This window comes from Balaenoptera ricei, chromosome 11 (genome assembly GCF_028023285.1).
Source record: "Balaenoptera ricei isolate mBalRic1 chromosome 11, mBalRic1.hap2, whole genome shotgun sequence".
In the NCBI taxonomy this organism is placed as follows: domain Eukaryota; kingdom Metazoa; phylum Chordata; class Mammalia; order Artiodactyla; family Balaenopteridae; genus Balaenoptera; species Balaenoptera ricei.
This window is the reverse complement of record NC_082649.1, coordinates 78004461-78022799: the sequence shown is the minus strand read 5'-3', so window position 1 is coordinate 78022799 and position 18339 is coordinate 78004461. Positions and strand designations below refer to the sequence as shown.

Sequence of the window (18339 nt, the reverse complement as noted above, 5' to 3'; positions counted from 1 at the left end):
GAACCTTGGGTTCCTCATTTGTTAATGGGGATAATAGTATCATGTTACAGGGATATTTATGAAAACAACTAACAGTGCTTGTGTTATAAACATGGAATTGTTCTTACTGCTGTTGCACCCATCACCCCAGCCAAAAGTAATCTTTGCTTCCTCTGAATACCTACTTTGTTATACAAGAGGCACTTATTTTATATGCCTTGTGCTGTGTTGTATTTCAAAAGGTTGTATCTTTATTAATTACACTGAAAGTTCCTTGAAATTGGGCATCAAGTATTGCATATCTTTATTCATTCATCAGAGATTTAATGGGTATTTTGTTTGTGTCTCATGGGGTGCTATGGCCTGGGGATGCAAGAATGACAAAGACTTAGTCCCTACTATCAAAAAGCTTCCCACCATCTAATTATCATTGAATGCTACCTAGACTAGGTTGAGATAAACCCATTGAGAGCCCAGAGTAGGGGCACCTGACTCACTTCGGAATTCTGGACAGTGTTCTGAGGAAGTGACATCCAAACTGAGACAGGAAGAATGTAGGCATTGGCCAGGTGCAGGTGGGGAGGTGCAGTGCAGCTGGATGAATGAGGGAGAGCTTTCAGTGCAGAAAGAAACATGTTTATAAATAAAGAGGGGAAGCAGAACAAAATGTTCTGTGAATTGCAGTACAAAATGGCTGTGGTCTTGGTTTTGAAGGAAAACTAGCAAGAGATAAAACTAGGAAGGTAAGCCAAGGCTGGATCATGAAGGATTTTTCAATTATTTCTACCATTAATAGTGCCCAGTACAGTGCCTGCATCTGGTAGGTTCAATAAATGTGTTTCTAGCCTTTATAAAGAGCAGATGCACATGATTTAGTCTCAGCATTTCCTGTCAAGGAAACCTAGTTTGGCAAGAGAGCAAAGTTTCAAAATTGCTGAAATCCTTTACTTGTATTTCTCAGAAACTGTGAAGGAGAGCTATATATCTAATCCAGGCCATATTTATAAACAAACAAACTGTCAAATGACAAAACTAAAATGATTTAGTAATGCGTTTGATGTCCTTTATTCAAGGGAAAACAATTCATGGATTGGGGGATTACAGTGCAGAGCAGTGGAGCACCCCTCTTGAGGGATTTTGGGCAAGAGCGAGTTTTACAGATGATTGGAAACAGTGACACGGAAATGGCATGATGGGCTAGAAGGTCAGGGATTTGCTTGTAAGGAGAGCAGGTCCTGTTTTCTAGGGTAAGGTGAGCTCTCTAAAGCCGAGTTGGAGGATTGTGATTTGGTGTGTGTTAGGCTCCCTTAACAGGTGTTTCCTGTAAGTGTGGGCTGACCTAGCTTTAGATTTATGACATGGGCTGGGCCACTGGGGCAGCCTCCATTTTGTGGGGTTTGATATATGAATTAACTTTATCAAAACAAACCAACCAACAAACAACCCTACTGCTCCTATCCGCTTTCATATGTTTTACTATACTGATGTCTGTTATTTCCTAAAAGTAAAACCAAACAGATGTCCTCTCTCCTCCACCAGATGATACACTTTTTTCCTTCCACTCCCTCAGTACTTTGTCACACAGCTAGACTTGACCTCTCTCTAACCTTCCTCTCCATTTTTCTCTTCCTCTCTCCATCTTCACCAAAGTCTAGAGAAACTGGATTGGTGGACACTGAGCCCTCCTCAGGTGACCACAGTTTAATAAGGATTGTCCAAACAAATGTAAGGAGTGAGTGAACCATTCTGTGAAAGAACCAGAGGCTACTGCTGAGAAGCCCGAAGCCCTGTGTGTGGTGAGTTTGGTCTACCTCAGAAACTCATCCTTCCATTTTCAAAAGAAATTTTCTCATTCAGCATTCTGTTTCCCACCTCTCCCCTTCGTCCATTATTTCTTCCAAACCATGAATCATAAACTTCAAGAAAGCATTGTGAATAATTTATATTCTTTTATTACGCATTGCCTAACTCCCTTTGGGGGAAATGAAGAGAAACATTAGTCTTTTGCTGCTTATTCTCCCGTGGACTGAGACCATGTCAGCTGCAGGCGATAGCAAGGATTTATGACCACAGAAGCTGTCATTATGGAACAGTTGATTGACCCATAGTTTTGATTAACCAAAATATTAAAAAAAAAAATCAGCAACAGTGCTAATGACACTAGTATGGAAATTCAACATTTACCGACTTCCACTGAGACCTGCTTGTTATCATCTTTCTTTCCAGTGCTCAATGGTGTTTTCTTCCCTGCCTATTTAATTGGTTTTCCTGTGGAGTCTTTCTCAGAATTTGTAAATTCAAATACAGAGCTATGATGGCTCAGAGCGCATAGTGGTACCCTGCTGCTGGGGATGAGGGAGTCTAGATGTGCTCAGGTCCTATTTGGTTTGGTCTTTCTAAATGTCTTGGGAATTCCCTGGTGGTTCAGTGGTTAGGACTTGGTGCTTGCACTGCCTGGGCCCGGGCTCAATCCCTGGTTGGGGAACTAAGATCCCACAAGCCGTGCGATGTGGCCAAAAAAAAAAAAAAAAATCTTTACTCAGCTTCACAGCACCAGGAAGTATATTAATAGTACCTGTCTTGGGCCATTGAGATGCATCTGGCACATTGGGTTGGTCCCAAAGTATTGTTAGAATGTGTCACCTCTACTCCATCACCTCCAGCACCTCCAGCACCAGACCATCCAAATTCTAGACTAACTGGCCTACCTGAAATCACTCTGCCTCCCCTCTACACAAATCCATTTTTTTCAAAGCATAAATATGGTTATATCAACTACTACCACTGCACCCTGCTTAAAATCCCCAAAATGGCTTCCCATTGCTCAAAATTCTTGATGTGGACCATAAAGCCTTGCATGGTCACCATTAATACTCTTCTTCATCACTCCATCCCTTGTGGATTCTCCACTCCAATCAGGCTGGCCTTTATTCAGTCCCTATATTCACTCTACTCAGTCTCATTACAGGGCCTTTGCTTATCTGGTACCTACAGCCTATAAATTTCAGCTCAAGTGTTATTTCTTCTGGGACACTTTCTTTGCCTCTGTTATACCCCCTTAACTGGACTCCTTCTATGTAATGGGTCCTCCTGGTACCAGATACCTCTCCTTGGGCACCTTTCAGAAGGTCAGTTTTATATTGGTGAGGTCTTTTGATTATCTGCCTCCCCTGGATTCCTTGAGGGCAAGGCCTGTCTTTGTTTTGACTCACATTTATATCTTCAGCACCTAACAAAGTGCCTGGCTCTTAGGAGGCAGTCAATAAATAGGTATTAGATGATTGGGTAAACAAATAAAATTGAGTATAAGTTTAATCAGAAAATAGGTCTTACCTTGTCTTTGAAGGATAGTTGACAAGAAATCCAAATGAATCCCTACTGGAAAGGCTGAGAGTGAAAATGTCTTTAGATGCAGGAAGGCTAGAAACAGCCTGTAGCAGCCAACTAAATCCATTTCATTCTGTTTGAAATGAGGGGACACCATTGACGATAATAGTTTTGGGTGGATGTAGGAAAAATCTCTGTGTGGTTGCTGGAAGATTGTTCCAGTCTGTTATAGTGTTCACAACTATGGAGCATGTATTTTTCTCTCCTATTTCTTTGTTTTTAAGGGACTTGTCATGCATTTCCTATTAGAATGAAGTTGTGGATACTTATTAGAAGGTTGTATACAAATGAGCTTCTGTAGTTTCACTGATCCATCCCAGTTAGCTCCCCTGCTTGTCTTTATCCCATCTTCCTAGGAAACATGAAATATCTCACTTGGGAGCAGGGATGCAATTCTTGGGCATATAGTATTTTTTTCTGAACATTACTTCTTATTTGCAAAGGAGAGAAGTAAACAGTTTAAACAGGGAAAATGCATATTATGGGTCTGGAGGCTGACTAGGAAGGCAAGAGAGGAGAATTTTGCTAGGCATTGAAGTAGTGGCTTTCCTAGTCTCAGGTCAGAACATCTGTCTGTGTCCCAGGGCAGATTTGGTTTAAGACCAAAACAAATAGCTCCCCTTACATGGTTCTGACCCCTGTGGTGAAGAAAAGGAACTAAGCTAGTCCAACTGTAACTGCTGGGGAAGTCATTGTTCTCTCCAACCTTCTGGGAGCCCCAAATAATTAGCTGTGCATAGAGCAAGTTGGAATCAGAATTCCCCTCCAGGGTTTTCTGTGTCCAGCCAAACCAAGCAAGCTGAGCCGAGAGACAAATAAACCCGGGGACAGAGGGTGGATACCAGTCCTCCTTTCCCTCCCTGCATTTCAGTTCTGGTCCTCTAGGTCTGTGTCCTCAGCTTCCTTGTCTCTCATGTTCCCCGGGGCCCCTCATCCTGTGTAGCCTGAGAGCGTTCTACTCTCTTAATTAGGGAGACCAGTGAGCCCGTCTCAGGCGGAAGGCTGGAGCTATGTTTTGGGACTTGTGAGGGCTTTGGAGGAGCAGGTTGGCCTGTGGAGAGAGATCTCACTTCCTCTCAGATTTTCTGATGTTTTCAAAAAGAGCCAGAAATCTGGACTTTTGTGTGAAGTCACCCAATTTTGAAATGTTTGCTACATGTTTTGTTTTGTTTATAAACAATGTGCAGGCCAGTACGCACACACACACACACACACACACACACACACACACACACACACCATAAGCTTCATAAAAGGGCAGATTGTATCTGTCCTGTTTGCTCCTGTGTCCCCAAGACCTACCACAGTGCTCGCCACATAATAGAAGCTTGGTGGCTCTTGACTAACATTCATAGGAGACTCAGACTTGCTGATAGTTCCTTGGTAGTAATAATAATAATAAAAAATAATGGTATCAACTGCTTCTTATTGAGCACATGTTAAGTCCTTTCCATAAAATTCAATCTGCACCCTGACCTTAGAAGCTGCATGTTTTTATTATTCCCATTTTTGAAATAGAGGCAGAAGCTCAGAACCTAAAAAAGGTGACCGAAGCTGGTAACTCAGCTAAATGGGTGGATTCTGATTCTGGATGCATGGCCTCCAAAGCCAGTGTTTGTAATCGTAAGGCTCCAGTGCCTCGAACTCTGCTCGGCTGGTGCTGGCTGGAGGGAGCCAGGATGAGCCCTCTAAGAGTTAGCCCTTCCAAACGGGAGATGCCAAGCCTGGTGTCTCATCTGTCTCCCAGTTTAGCCTCCAGGGCGGACATCTGAAGGGGTGGATGTGGTAGGTGGCAACCTTCTTTTACTTCTGTGTAGCAATTTTTCTCCCCTCTAGCTCTGAGCTATGGAATGGTTCCTAGTTCCCCACCACCACCTCTTTATGGGGAATTATTCTGCAGGGGATTTTGATTAAGTCCTGGCTGTCATGGTATCCTATTGTTTGACACCCTTAAGTGATACAAAACAGTCTATAATCAGGCATTTTTTCTCAGACTCAGGGGCACTCTGAGCTGAGGTTTACAGAGTCGTTGTTTGGCCTCCTTAACCAAAAGCCAGAGTGGTGACTCATCATCAGCTTAGGATACAATTAAACCCATGGCTCCTATAAGCAGAACACTGTGTTATAGCCTGCTGGTCACAAAACACATTTTTCTTATGGTGCATATACTTTATTATAGGTAGTGAAGTGTTAAAGCATTAGTCTATGAGAGACACAAAAAGCCTGACTAATTTAACAGAGTGGGGTACCTCTCCACAACAGCTACCATTTGATGGACTTATGTTAATGGTTTCAGCTACTGGGGGAACCTTTTAATCAGGAGAAATGGCAATGGGAATGAAGAATATAGGCCTTCAGAAAAACCTAATTACATGCTCATGTCCTGCTTTCTACATGGGCTCCTTCTCAATGTCCCTTTTGATTTTTTTTCAGGCTGTCATCCTGGTTTGAAACCGTCTTCTCTTTGGTACATTGTTCTCTAGTAGAGGAAGGTTTTGCAAACTGGGCTATTGGTTTTGAGAAGCGGAGAACAGCTTTTTAAGGAAATCCGTAGTAGTCATCCTCATAGCTCCACTTGCTGAGGCATCATCATTCAAGGATTTTGCACTCTTGCCCTCTGTGGGTCTTTTCCAAAACCTTGTGAGATGGGCATTCTTATCCGCAATTTTACAAATGAGAAACAGTCTCAGGCAAGCAAAGTGACTTTCCTAAAGACACACAGTAGCATGCCTGCCTACTGTTTCCAGTACTTTTGTACATCAGAATATCTTGGGAAACTTTAAAACAAAATACCTTCTTGGGCCACAAGCTTGTGGCCTAATGTCTCAATCAGGGTGGGGCCTGAGAATCCATATTTAAAAAAAATTCCCCAGGTCACTGTGATGTATTGTTAAGACTTGGAAAAAATTGCCATACATTACACCATACATCGTACCACATCTTTTGAGATAAAGTGCAGATTCAGTTTGGAGATTTCAATGTTTTTGTTCATTTGTTTGTGTGTTTCTGTTTCAAAACAGCCATCTCCACTTCTGCCTTAGCGGGTATAGGAAAGGCTTCTCAAAGGAGGTAACATTTTGGCGAGGTCCTAATGCATGGATAAGAAGGGGAAGAGGAAAGGGCATGGAGACAAAGTGATCCACAGGTAGAAGTCACAGAGCTGCCACCAGACTGAAGTGCCTGGGGGCTGTTACAAGATCAATAGGCCTGGACAGATGGTGACAGAAGTACCATATATGTTATCAGCTGAGTGCAAGTGGAGATGCTCATCTCATCGGCCGGTTTCCTCGACAGTCTGCTTCAGGGCATCCTGAGCTGCATGCTTCTGCCTGACCACTTGCTGGAAGATGATCAGGCCAGGTGCTGACAGCTCAGATAGGGTTCCTGTCTACGAACGCCTTAAACTGAATTGCCATAGGATCAGGAATGACAGTGGATAGAAAATAACTTGACACAGCTCAGTAGGTGCTGAAGCAGAGGTTTGAGGTGAAATTAGGAACTCTTTAGCTACTTTGTGAGGTTGGCTATAAACCAGAAGTTTTCCCCCTAGAATGCTTCTACAAAAGCACGTGGATTCTTGACGAAGGAAGTTTGCTTACTTTCTATGGGAAAGTAAGTGCCTTTGATAGTTTAGGCCCAACGACTAGTCTTTTCCCACCAATTACAGGCTACCAAATGAATATGTCAACAGAGTTCCTTCTGGAATATTGTGTCCGGGAGAAAACTTCTCCCTCTACCATTCTTGAGTTCTTATGAGCAGACTAACAATAAAATTGACACAAGATAGATAAACAGGAGAAAAAGAAACACATTTTAATTCACGTGCGTGGAGGTCTCATAGGAATGGGATTTAAGAAGTGGCCAAAGCAGGCAGCCTTTATACTTTTTAGACAATACATTTGTGAGGAATTGACAGGACAAAGAAACTCAGGTTTTGGGTGCTCAATTAGTGAAGAATCTAAACAGAGCTTGGGCTTGGAGTAGTGAATTAAAGAAGTAACAAGGTTTGTTTACATAGGCTTCTAGGCCTGAGTTCCCTGTCTCTGGGGATAAGGGTGCCGGTCCTTCCTTCTACCTCCAGATGCAGGGAGTGCACCTTTCACAGGGGAGACTTATTTCCTGCTTTCAGGGAGATGGACAGGAGGGTCAGAGAGTCCCTCTTGCATTAGCCGTTTCTTAAGTAACTTTATTTCAAAATAATATACCATTAAGTCACGGTTTGGCGACGCCCCGCCCCAATAATTGATTAGATGCTCCAGTCTTAACAGAAGTGGGGAGTGCAGTCAATGCTTTTGTGATGGTAAATATGATGGGCAGGCCCCACAGTCAGGAGCCTTTGTGCTTTTGTTTGGAATCCTCTGTTTATTGCCTCAAGATAGATGAATCACTTACATGTTACTCCTAGGAGGTGGCTGATGGATACTAAACTCATCAACATAACCCCAGATGGCCATTGTAAGTGCTGTTTCTGTTCTGTTTCTAGGGTACTGTGGGAATTGCCTTTAGTTCCATTTACATGTGACAGCTGGAGCCTGATAGTAGCTAAAGAGGTAAAAACAGATTTTATTCTGGAACTATTACAATAGAGGAAAAGAAACCTCAGTATAAACTGGGTTCAATTCCAAATGAAACATGGACAAGTGGGGATTTAGAGTCAAGGGGCAGAATAGGGGTCAGTGGATGGGAACTTTTTAAGGCAAAAGGGTAATTCTTACTAAACTGACCTAAGGGTTCTTGCTGAAGGCCAGCCAAGGTGATCAAATACCAAGGGTGGGGGATGGGGAATGTGATCAGATGTTGAGGAAGATTAAAGTGTTTTTTTCTTTCTTTGTTTGTTTGCTAAACTGATTTAGCAAGATTCTTGCTACAGCTGGGCCACCAGACCCAGACAAGGTCAAGGCAAGGAGGGATTAGAGGAAGTTTAGTCAAGGAGAGAGGCTTTGCCAAACAAAAGCCTAGACTTCATTTCCTCAAAAGGTATTTTTGTGGATAAGATCTGGTTTAAACAAACACTCATGGGGGCAGGGAGGAAAGGGGAGTTTCAGTTTGGGGACTGGAGATGGATGGTGTTGATGGTTGCACAGCAGTGTGAATGTACTTCATGCCTCCGCACTGTACACTTCAAACGGTTAAAATGGTAAATTCTATGTTATGTATATTTTAGCACAAAAAAAAAGGGCAGTCTGTAATAAAATAGAGAGGTTACAATACCAACAGCAATGATAATAGCTCTTGTTTCCTGAGGTTTTGCTTCATGGCAGGCATCGTGCTAACCACTTTACAATGATTATCTCCCTTTCATAGAAAAGGACTTGAGGATTGGAGGGGTTAATGCATTGCCAAGGGTCACACAGCAAGTAAGTGGCAGTCTCATTCCCGAGCTCTTTGTCTTGGCTTATGCTCAGGCTAAACAACCTCCTGGGACAGTCCTTTTGGTCGGAGGCTCCCCTGCCTACCAATAAACAAACTGCAGCAAACAACTAAAATGCGTCCAAACAACCAAAAATTCACCTTATCAAATGACAGCATCTCTGATATATGTGCTAATCTTTTAACAGCAAAGAGGTATGCTCTGACTTCTTGCCTGTCTAGTCACACAGAAGGGTATTCTCATACTTACTGGAAACATGGTTAGCTGAACATTACCCTTCTCTTTGACGTAGGACTGTGAAAATGCCACTTTCACTTAGTCTGTGACCTCCTCAAGGGCAGAGGCAGTATTTTCCCATTCATCTTTCTACTTGGCACATAATAGGTGCTCAATAAAATTTTTGTCAAAATAAACTACCAGTGATATTGAAGGTGTCAGTGTAAGTTTTCTTAAAAGTTAGAGGTTACTATATAGTTGTATGGTGCATGAATTTATCTCTTGGAACCTAAATACGTTAGAGGTGGTGCTCAACCAGGAGCAGTTTTGTCCCCGAGAGACATTTGGCAATGTTTGGAGACTTATTTAGTTGTCATAACTGAGAGAGGGTATGTTACTCCCATCTTGTCTGTAGAGGCTAGAAACATCTGAAGGGTAGCAGAATATGCTATGCCAAATGTGCCACTCTCGAATAAGGATTATTTCCATCCAATTATTTTGAGAAACTGCAGACACAGGAGAAGCTCTGAAAACAGTAGAAGTTATGCTTTTGTAAGGGAATTTACATTAGAAAGGGGCCTGTACCTTTGTTCACCAAACATCTCCTCCTCTTACTTTCTCATGATTGCCTTCCCACTACGAAGTCCCGAGACCCCTTTCCTTTCCTTAGCTCCCTGTATGTAGTCGGCCCTCTGTATCCACGGGTTCTGCATACACCAATATGGAGGGCCAACTGTAAGGGACTTGAGCATCTGTGGATTTTGGTATCCGTGGGGGTCCTGGAACCAATCCCATGCAGATACCAAGGGATGAATGTATAAGCCTCCATCATCTGGCCTTTTGAGTCTCATATCTTTGTGGGACTCCTGTAGGTATATATGTAATTAAAATAGTTATTTTTTTCCCCTCTCCTGTTAATCTGTTTTATGTCAGTTTAATTCTTAGACCAGCTACAGAACCTAGAAGAGTAGAAGGGAATATTTTTCTCCCCTACTCAAACCCCACAACAAAGAATTATCTGGCCCTAAATATCAGTGGTACTGAGGTTAGAAACTCGGCTTTAGGGGTTTTTATTCCCTTATTCATTCACTTCACAGGTATTTATTATCTGACTCCACCCTCTGATTGAAAGATGAGCAAGCCTGTTTGTCTGACATCACATAGCTAGGTGGTAGGGATCTAGGACTTAAACCAGTGTCTCAGGGAGTGTTCTTCACATGCATGAAGGTGGCCTCTTACAGCCTATTACTGACTAAAATGCCATCTCTGTGGTCACGGTGAACAAGTGTTGCCAAGACCGATAGGACTCTGAGCCTATGCCTGGTGCCTGGAGCTGATAGAAAGGGCAGTGATCTAAGACAACTTGTTCAGGCTGCTGATATCCCCCAGGCTCAGGATCCATCCATGAGCACTAGCTGATTCTGCGGAGGCAGGGACCATTTCCTGGGCTTCCTGTGGATGCCGCATTCCCTTGCTGGGCCAGTCTCTCTTCACTGAACTGTAACACTGTCTCACCACCCTGTTTTCACAGCACCCCTGGAAGCCATATTACAGACTCTGTTGAAAGAATTATCATGTTCACACAGCTCTGTATTTGCAGTAGGCTTAGGACTCTTTTCAGATGTAAGCACTGGCAGTCTTTAATGCGATCTGCTTTTCAACACACATCACATGCTCTTCCCCTCCCTTCCCCTCCCGGTATGAGTCTGACTCCTTGCTGCCCTCTGATTTGCACAGAGAACCTGTAGCTGAGTGTAACTGGTGCTAAGTAATTCTCAGGATGGTAGAGTTGATGGATTTTAATCAGGTGAATACAGTTTAATGCAAATACTCCTTTAGTTGAGGCTCATAAACTGGGCTACTCAATATTATGGTCCCAAATATTAGTTCAATGCTCATGGCTTACATAAATGACTCTCCTTTGGGGTTAGGTTAGGGGAAAATCAATGACAAGCAGCTGGAAATGCAGAAAGAAACTGTGTACTTACACTCCATCATGAAGTACCCCTGCTCCCACCCAGCACCACCTCACACTTTTTTTTTTTTTCCAGCTCACATTTTTTTTTTTCTTTTGTCACATTTAGGGCTTTACAGTGATATGAAAAGCCACCGTGGTTCCTCCATCCATTAAATGGGAAATGCATATGAACAAATAGAAGAATTGCACCATATAATACAGCTGAAATACAATGTTATCATAATCCCACTCCGAGCATTTCTCAGGATGGTTTATGCCCCAGCAGTTAATCGTTTGCTGTTGTTGGTGTACCAACACAATGCTATTAGCAGCACAGAATTCTCAGGCTTACTGTTTAGATTGTCTTCATGTAGGCTAGCCAGAATTTAGATATTTGTAAATGGGATTTGAACAGTGGCCTTTCTTCACAATATAAAATTCAGATAAATGTAACCGGTCACGGCCCAACTCTTGTTTATTAATTAAGGCTTCATAATATAGCACCATTTTTGGAAGCTGTGGCTTATGCACAGAGGAATACTAATTACATTCTGCATTTTCTGTAATAATGGGTTAGCCTTTTGGACAGTGCAGTTTATCCAGACAATGCATCTAGCTCCTAATGCAGTTTATTAACAAGGAAGCTCTGAATATTTAATGGGAGACCAATACAGCTGTGAAAGGGTGGCGTAAGTAATACTCCCGGCCAGGCTGGTCCAGTGGCAATATGTTGCATGCTGTTAACCTCAAGAGGTCTCCAAATAGCTTTTATGTGCGCCTGCTAGCTATCTGTTGACCATTTCTTGATACAAAAGAAGCCAAGTGATCTGAGAAAATCTATTTGGTAATTTTGTTTTCCCATTCTCTTAACATTTGCTGAAGCTTTAAAAACAATAGATCTTTACACTTGTATGGATTTTTTTCTTAGTTTTTCCCAAGAATAGTCATTTTTATAATTATCATCATGGATTTCTTGTACTGGCCATGGTGAGAATCAGAATAGGCTACCATTTTCTTCCATTAAATTAAAAAAATTGAGATATAATTCCTGCACCATAACATTAACTCTTTTAAAGTATACAGTTCACTGGTTTTAGTATATTCACCAAGTTGTGCAGCCATCACCACTTTCTAATTCCAGAACATTTTCATCACCCCACAAAGAAACCCTGTACCAATTAGCAGTCCCCACATATGTGTCACATAACTACGGAAGTTCCTCCCCAAGACACAGTGCCGGGTGAAGTTTATTTCTCGTCAGACTCATTTTTAATATGGGCCGCAATGTCCTTCTCTATGTTATATTTCTCCAACGCCTGAGTAGCACACTCCACCAAGTCCTGTTGCATTTCCTCCAATGTGTCGACATTTTTGATCGCAGCATTTCGGTGTCACGAGGTTACAGAAGAACAGGTGCCAGCTGACTGCAATGGTCTCCCGGTGGTGGGGCTGGCAAGGCTCAGACCCAGTGGGGAGCTGCCTCTGCTACTGTATATCTCTTTCTCTCTCTCTTTTTCTCTTTTCTTGGGGGTGGCAGGAGGACATCAACTTTATTGACAGACACATGTATGTACAAGTGTTTTATAGTGCGTGACACACCCGTGGGTAAGACAGGTTGCTAGTTATCCAAGGAATAAAAAGAGCAATGTGAGAAGGCACCAAGGGCCCTGAGTCTGCCGTCCACCCTGCCGCTGCCTCAACCTTTCTCAAGGCATCTGTCTCTGTGGATTTGCCTCTTCTGGACATTTCATATAAATGCAATCAGACAGTATGTGGTCTTCTGTGATGGGCTTCTTTTACTTAGTGTAATGTTTTCAAGGTTCATCCATGTTGTAGCAGGTATCAGTACTTCATTACTGTTTATTACTGAATAATATCCCATTTTATGGATATACAACTTTTTGTTTACCTTTTCATAAGTAGATGGACATTTAGGTTGTTTCCACTTTTTGGCTATTGTGAATAATGCTGCTATGAACATTTGTATACAAATTTTTGTGTACACTTATATATATTTTTTTCCTCTGGAGTTGAATTGCTAGGTCATATGATGACTCTATGTTTAACCTTTGAGGAATTGCCAGACTGTTTTCCAAAGCACCATTTTCCTTCCCATCAACAATATACTGTTGATGAGGTTTTAAATTTCTCCAGATCCTAGAAAGTACTTCTTATTGTCTGTCTTTTTGATTATAGCCATCCAAGTAGGTGTGAAGTGGTGTCTCATTGTAGAGTTGATTTGCATTTCCCTATTGACTAATGATGTTGAATGTCTTTTCATGTGCTTATTGGCCATTTGTATATCTTCTCTGTGGACTACCATTTTTTTTAATCCCTAATTTATAAATGAGAAAACAGAGGTGCTGAGAGGAAATGAGAATTTATGAGGGTCGCTGCACGAGGTAATAGCCCGTCAGTACTGGAATATGTTTTCTAATACAGTGATGCGAAAGCTTAGAGGTTCAACACCCAATAATGAAATAAACTATAAGCTATTTGCATTTAGTTATGACTCTTTTATTTGCAAGTGACAGAAACTCAGCTTTACCTGTGGCTTAATGAAAGTAAGGGGATATTGCCCTACCTATCTGAAAAGTTAAGAGCTACTTTGCCTTCAGGAATGGCTGGATTTAGCTGCTCAAAGATAGCATCACAAATCTATTTCTCTCATCTTTTAGTTCCGCTTGCATCAGGTTGGTGTCATGCAGAGGCAGGGTCTCTTTTTGTGGTGGTTAGATGGCCACCAGAGGCTCAAAGTATATATCTTAGCAGCTCAGCATGCCAGCAGGATTTTTTTTTTTTTTCCAACTTCTCTTTCTCAATAGTTCCAGGCCAGATTTCAGGATTGAGTATCATTGGATTGACTTGAATTGATGAAGAGCTCCCTGTATCATTCATCAAATGGAAAACACTGATTGGTCAGTGGCCCACTCTTGGTGGTAGGGTGTGAAATTAGCTCCATCCATGCCATCTGGCCTGAGAGTTGGAAGGATGAGGCTCCCCAGAGGAAAGTCAGGATGCTGACTCCAGTATAATGAGGAATGCATGCTGGGGCAAGCAAAACTCATAGATGTCTACTGTGCTACTCAGTCTTTTGCTTGCACCTTAATTTATCATCTACTGGTTTCTTATTGTCTGTGGATTTGGTTTAAAAGGCACGGAGTCTCTGAAAAGTAACTTTTGGTCTCTTAGGAGTGAAGGATTAATTAACCTATCCACATTTATTTTTTCTGGTATTGAGAGATCATTTGTTTTAATAAATGCTAATAAGTTTGCTTATAGTTAAAGATAATTGGCTTTTCATCATATTTTTTTTTTTTTTCCTCTTTTTTTTTTGGCCATGCCATGTGGCATGTGGGATCTTAGTTCCCCAACCAGGGATAGAACCTGTGCCCCCTGCATTGGGAGCGTAGAGTCTTAACCACTGGACTGCCAGGGAGGTCCTTCATCATAATTCTTGATGCTGGTCATTTTGTGTCTTAGTTGTTAAAAGTGGTTTTGGTTCGATGTTTGAGAAATGAAACAGCCCCTTGAATATAAATATAAATAAATATAGCCATTTATTTATTTAAACTAGCAATCCCTGTGGAGTCATTTACCCTTTATGTATTTCAGTATGTTTTATAAGGCATAACAAAAGCAGCTCCATCACAGAGTAAATCTTTTATACAGGATTAAAATTTAACAGGTAAGGTAAACTGGCATAGCCATTAAAGTAGAAATATTTTTTTCTTCTTTAGTTCTTACTAAACTCTTCAACTTTAGATACCTAACTTTCCCCATTCTAAGTCATCCAGCTTCTAAAATTTAGAGAAGTTGAGAGGCAGCAGAAGTTACATATTATGTTTTCTCTTTTTTGACCCCTAAAATTTATGTGTATCTTATCCTTTTGTTAGTGTTTTCCACTCAAATACCAGCTCCACCTAGAACGCTGATCCATCTAGAATGCTGTTAAAAAGGTTTCTAAAGTTGGATTCAGACTCAGCAGAAAAGAATGCTGTGATCAATTAATGATGTCTGTCACAAGCTCAGGACATGAAAGAGGTGACACTTGTATCATATGTTTTCTCTCCATGCTACATCTTGAAACTAAGTTCCAAACTTGAACATTTGCCGGACTGGGACAGTTGCCTTGATGATTCAGCTTAATAGATGTCTTCTTCTTTTATTGCCTGGATAAACTGTTTTGCCTTGCCTGTTCAGCTAAGTATTTGAATCCTCAAGATTGCCTTAACTATGGAGAGTTGACTTAGACTTACTATTTTGATTCGAAAGTGCATTAGGTCTAAGAATATAAACTACTAGCCCAGCAAGATTAGGCAGATAGACTGTTTATTCACCCAAAGTATGCACGTAATGCCTGTGGGGTATATAATACTCTGCTAAGTCCTCAGGGGGTGTGAAGGTGGTAGGAGACAGGGTCCTCAGCGTTAGAGATTTGTAGTCTAGGTGTAATTAGAGAAGGAGCTGGAGGGCTTACAAATGGATCACAAAGTGTATGTATAAAGGCTGAAGGAATAAAACAGTTTGATCATGAGGAAGGAAGAGTAGAGTGATCCAGGGAAAATTGTGTGGAGAAAGTATTTTCTTGAGTAAAGTCTTAAAGGAAGTGATGGGCATAGATAGGTGGAAAGGTTGGGTGGTTGGAGTAGGGGGTAGTGGTGAAAAAGACAAAGTTACTGGCTGGAGGATGGTATAACTCAGAGGTCTCAGTATATCAGCTCACTGGCAGAAAGCAAACAGAAAACCAGATGTCTACTACACTAGAATATAGAAATAGAATAGATTGGAAAAATGGAATATTTCATGCAAGATTGGAAAATAGTAGAAAATCTGGAGATTTCACAGAAAGTGCAGGTTTTCTTACTTTCCATAAAAAACTGGAAGATCTTACAACATGGAGCCTGAATTCCTAGTTGGCAACAAATGGCTGGAGGTGAGTAGCAAATGCCAATCTAGACAGATATTTTGCCAGTCTCCACCTCTTCATGATGTCTCTTAACACTGAGGTCAAAGGTCAACTGCCATCTGGTCGCTGCTTGCACTATTGAGACTATTTCTTTATTACTATGTCTCTAGCAAAAGTTTTTTTATTTAATTTTTTAAAATTTTTGGCTGTGTTGGGTCTTTGTTGCTGCACACAGGCTTTCTCTAGTTGCGGCGAGCAGGGGCTACTCTTCGTTGCAGTGTGCGGGCTTCTCATTGCGGTGGCTTCTCTCATTGCGGAGCACGGGCTCTAGGCACATGGGCTTCAGTAGTTGCGGCACATGGGCTCAGTAGTTGTGGCGCACGGGCTTAGTTGCTCTGCGGCATGTGGGATCTTCCCGGACCAGGGATCGAACCTGTGTCCCCTGCCTTGGCAGGTGGATTCTCAACCACTGCACCACCAGGGAAGCCCTCTAGCAAAGTTTTGAAAATGAAAAATAAATTTTGACAAGTCTCTGTGACAAAAAATAAGGGGCAGGGAGATAGTGTTTACTATGCAATCAAGTGTATTGGTGTTTATTTTTCTTATAACTAGATTGCTTTACTCATTTATTTCCATTACATTCTAGTACAATAGGCATTTGGGTTTCCATGCCTCTTGGGATTAGCAAAGGGTAGAGTTTAGTGGGAAGAGTATAGGGAATGGAAGAGAATTCCCATCTAGCTGGAATAGAAACCATTGTTTTTATGATATTTTATCTGCAAAGACTTGAGGGATAGGCTTAAATGGCAAACTGAAAAATTTAGTTTTGACCTGTCTGAAAGAGTGGGTATGGAGGGTCAGAAGTATCGTTAATAGAAATGTTAATGAGCATTTGAAGAAATGAGTTAATGTGGATTTCCCAAAAATGAAGTGACCGGAGTAACCTTCCTTTTTTGACAGGGTTACTGGAGTTGAAGATAGTCAATTTTGAGAAATAGTGTATTTCAGCAATGTATATGTATCTCAGGGTATTTCTGTGGTGAAGACTGAGAAATATGACATGGTCGATAGCACAGCCATGAATTTCAAGCTGGGAGAATTTTTAAGTTATCTTCAAAATTGTACAGATTTGCCACAAGGTTTAAACTCTGTTAGGGAAAACAAAATTGAGGTTTCCCTGACTATTTGGTTATAGACCCAGTGTGCTCCTTTTTAATACTCTTTCATTAATCAAATGATTTGATCCAGGTTTCAATTTATAAAATATATTTGGATGATATTTTAGTAATAGGATAAATGCTCCTTGATCTCCTGGATAAACTTTATTTTCTGGAGTCACACAGTAAGTTATCTTTGCCTTCCTGTATTGGGGCTCCTGTCTCATTCACATTTTATATTGATATAGTTTTCTGACCATACAAACTATACATAGCATCACAGTAGAGTCACTATCTGCCTCTATTGCTGTTAGCTGGATTAGTCTTATCGTAATTATGTCTTTGACATAGCTGCCCTGGCTTCTCTATCTCTTTCTTGTTTATCTCAGTTAAAATATATAAAAATGTATTAGCAGTTCTATACACTGGATTCTCTGGAGGGCTGAGCCCTATATTAAATTCTAGTTTCCTAAATATGGGGAGAGAGCAGAGGGACTTGGAACATTTCTGATGCTGAGGTTTTATTGTATTGTGAGCTTTCCTTCAGCACTTTAAGGATCCATCTTTCTCAATATGGGTAGAAGTGGGGAAACTGAAAGGGAAATTGTTTTCTGCATTCACTATAATGGTTTTTATTTAAGAGTGATAAAGCAATACTTGCTAAGCCCATACCAGTTCCACAACAGACAGTGCTGAAAATCCCAGGGGAGATGTAGTGATGTTTCTGTGTTGAGAGGAAATAAACTTCAAAATGTTATTTCGTTTATAAAGTTATTATAAGTATATTGAAGACAGTTTGCCTAGTGTAAAAAAGACTCAACTTGGAGTTGGTCTAGCCAGGCTTAACCCTTATATGTCTAACTGCTTCTATTCTGAAACAACATGGAGACACTATGAAGAAGACAAAGTCTTCAGGGTTCAGGGTCTCACTCCATTTCCTATGCATGTCAACTAACCTTCTAGCATCTCCTTTCCCTTCTATACAAAATAGGAATAGTAGTAGTATCCCTCTCTCACACACTTTGGATTAAATAAATTAGTTGCCATCTTTCAGGTGCTTAGATAGAGTGCTCTATAATGTAAGACTCAGTAAATGTCAGCTATTGTCATCCTATTTATTATTAAGGACTCAGCTGGTATAGGGAAAGAGAATTAGACTTCAAGTGAGGAAAGTGGGATTTTCTGCTATAAAGCTATTTGAACTTGGAATAGTCAACTCATTTCTTTGTCCACATTTTCTCTGCTGAAAACTGACCAGAATCTCCCTACCAGGTATCCAAGTCAGGGAACAAAGTGAGTTAGTGAAAGCAAAAGTTTCAGACATCTGGAAAAATGTTCCCAAGATCAAGTTGTTCTATAGGGT

General features: G+C 41.2%; 1 protein-coding gene across 22 annotated transcripts in view; it reads left to right on the top strand.

Moving 5' to 3' along the window:
* FHIT (fragile histidine triad diadenosine triphosphatase) overlaps nt 1–18339 on the top strand; it is a 1501610-nt gene that overhangs the window by 502045 nt on the left and 981226 nt on the right. For 2 of the 22 annotated variants that reach the window (XM_059940095.1, XM_059940097.1), the window contains one exon: nt 1630–1775. The exons of the other annotated variants lie outside the window; for them this stretch is intronic. The gene's annotated coding sequence lies outside the window, so the exon portion shown is untranslated. The remainder of the gene's footprint in view (nt 1–1629; nt 1776–18339) is intronic. 22 annotated transcript variants of the gene reach the window in all.